A 3,382-nucleotide genomic window follows, 5' to 3' on the forward strand; every position below is an offset into this window, starting at 1 on the left:
ACTCACACACTTGCAACAATGAAGAAAAAGTGCACAGTCTGACAGGTGACCAATTAATGCAGAAGGTGCAGTCTCAAAACTACTTGTAATTTCACTACTCGGTGTTTTGCTTCGCATAGAGTATAGGCAGTATGATTGAAAACTTCTCAAGAATTTACCAGCCAAACTTGCTGCATGCACTTGAGAGAAGTTTTTTGCTTCTCACAAAACTATGCGTAGCTTTGTGTAGTGGAACAGTGTGCGGCTGAAACTTTGATAAGTGTGTGACATGATGATAGATCTATTCATGTTAATGCACATTTTGCATTCTTTTGTACACTGTTGTACGTTTGCTTTTTTCTTTTTCTTTTTTTACTGCAAGAGCCTGAAAGTATGGGTAGTTTTGTATCAATGAAACTACATCAAGTTTTGTCTGCTTAGTGTGACCGCATCCTCAAACTTCTGGAAGTCATCGGGAAGTAACTACACACAGTTTTGTGTTGTGTGACAGTTTGGCTAAGAGAACTCAGTGCTGGTTATTTTACAAACTTTGGAAAGTTTCAGCACCATGCGTTCACATTGGAAACATTTTTAAAAGATTTGCTTGGGTTTGGAAACTTGCCCTAGTTTGCTGTCACATTGGCAAAACATTTGAGAACTTGTTGACCAAAACTTTGAGAAGTTTTGCCAGTGTTACCATGGCTATTGAGAAGGTCGAGGATTCAAGCCCCGCTACAAAACTTGCATCCTTGCACAAGACTCTGCACTTCACAATGCACCCCCTCTTCAATTTTGGTTAAAACAAAAGAAATATAAAGAAAAAAAATGGTAAGGTGCCTCCCCTTTACGGAATTCCTGGATCTGCCCCTGTATTGGTATATGGCAGGGAACTGAATGTTCTTATGTTTGAATGAAGCCTGAAAGATATGGACAAATGAATTGACATACACAAGTGATGCCAGTTTGCTTCAAATATCTAGGGCAGTGATACATTGTGGTTAAGCATTTTAAGCTCCGTAATGTTTTGTTCTTGAGAATAACAAAAGACTATTATCATTGAGGTAATTCTCTTTGTACCATCCTTGTTTGTTTGTACCACCATGTAAGTGGTTTGGAGACAGGGTAATGTTACTCCTTTTCTTCCCCCATAGAGTGAGTTCTGTTCTGTAGTGTATATGGCCCGTAGAACGTCAAGTGTGTTACTCCGCAATTGTTGTTTATTAGAACATTTTGTCACATAACTCTTGCCTTGCAGTCCATGGATTTATTCTGTAAACATTCTCTTCTGTTGTCTTTCATATGTTGCCTCATTTACGCTGTAGAAAAGCGTACCAAAATGACTGAATTTTTCGATGATGTTACCCATATTCTGTCAATATGACAATGCTTTGCACTTACCAAGATGTTTTGTGATTCTTAACCACCAATTTTAATGTTTTCTACAATAAGCTTATCTTCATTTTCATTTTTTTTTTTGTACACACACACACAGAGCTTTATGTAGTGTGTGTTAAAAGATCAAAAAGAATAAGGTCCGAGGCTGCAGTTGGAACAACTCCTCAAAAAGGAGTTATATCCGAAATATATGCGTATACAAAAATAGACCAACAAATTAACACTAAGAAGGCATGTGGGATATTGGTCATTAAACTCTGGTCAGATTAAAACATTGTTGTTATGTGCCTCATGAAAACTGAAAGATCACCGTAGATCACCTGCTGTCGGAAATATCAGCAAGAACCCAGTGATACTACTGATCTGATGCTATTTAATTCAGGGTGGACTATTCTTGAGTTGTTGAAATACATGTATTGTGCACCTGATACAGTCAGGTATGTGGAAAATTGCATGTGTTGGTGTTCATTTCTTGTCCAGTCAGTATATGTGTACATCCAGATTTCATACAGTCTGCTGCATTGTTCCATTTTAATGGTAACTACAGTACTGATTATCAAGGCTGGTAATTTTTTAGGATACCCAAGTGAAGAAAGTGACTTCTGTTTTTTTTTTTGTTTTTTTTTTGCATGTTCATTGTTTTTACGTAGATATCACACTAAGACGTAGTGTACTTTGTAGTTTTTATGCACAGATTTCATTCATCATTTTACTTTTTCATTATTTTGAGATGTTAAGCACTCTGTGGAGTGAAGCTGTGGTACTCCGGTTTCATGTGTTTGCTGTCAAGAGCAATTCATGTGTATATATGGAGTTTCTGTGTCAGAGAAAACATTGGACTTGGTGCTATATGAGTGTTTAATTTTAGCAGGATATTGATGCAAAGGGTTGCCATCGAAAAAGGTCTGCTTATTTTTTATTCCCCATGCATGGCAGAACAAGGAATAAATATTGTGGCCTTCTGCTTTAACCTGATTGAGTTTCCAGAAACCAAATCACGTGATAGGAATTTCTTTCCTGTTGCTTTTTCCTTTCACTACTCCCCCCCCCCCCCCCTTTCCTTTTTTTTTTTTAATTATTATTATTATTACATGGACAACAAAGTAGCTTCTTAGACTGATTTCTTCAGCCTGTGGAGTATTAATGCAGACCCATTAGTGGCTACAATGTTTATGGCTCATGTAGTAGGGACAGATATTTTTTATTCATGTATGCATATGTATTGGGATTCTGAAAAGCCAGTTTGTCATTAAGTTTTCATTTCTTTCTCTTTTTTTTCTTTTTTTTTTTTGCAAGTTTGAATAGTGTGCAAAAAAAAACAAACAACTGTTTGTTTCCATTCATGTTCATAACCGCATGAGAAGGTATGGACTGTTTGTAATAAAGAATTGAAATAAAGTTGGCCTCCCATTGTTGTGGGGCATTGCAAATATGCCATGATGATACTGATGAATTTATTACTATTTGTGTCATACACATATTAAGCAAACATGCCATGGCCATTCAGCATTTGAGGTGTTGTGATTGGCCAACATTCTGCATTCATTGGGCATCAATTCTGGGCGAAGTTTTCATTTTCTCAAAGGGAAAAAGGATTCAGGAAAAGCATATTCATTTATGTTTGAATGAAGACCCCCTGCCCTGTAGATTTGAGAAGTCATAGCATACATTAGTCTATTAGAACAATCAAAAATTGTAAAAGTCCACAGAAGTGAGGTTTGTGTTATGTTCATGAAACTGACAGCATGCCAAGCATATTTGTAACATATTAACAACGTGTGTATTTGATTGAGCATTGAATAGTGGGTGTGCCTGCCCCGTATTACAAAGATTTGAGGTAGTGTAATGAATGTGTGGGAAAATACTAGGAAATCGGTTGTGCAAAACATGCCTGAACCCTCCCTTCACTAATTGGGCAAGTGTGTGGTAGGTAACTTACAGCTGGCCATGCCATCCTGCACATACGTATACTACACACAAAAGAGTCATCAAAAAATATCCAATCTTT

Source organism: Diadema setosum, chromosome 1, assembly GCF_964275005.1.
Source record: "Diadema setosum chromosome 1, eeDiaSeto1, whole genome shotgun sequence".
Classification (NCBI taxonomy): Eukaryota; Metazoa; Echinodermata; class Echinoidea; order Diadematoida; family Diadematidae; genus Diadema; species Diadema setosum.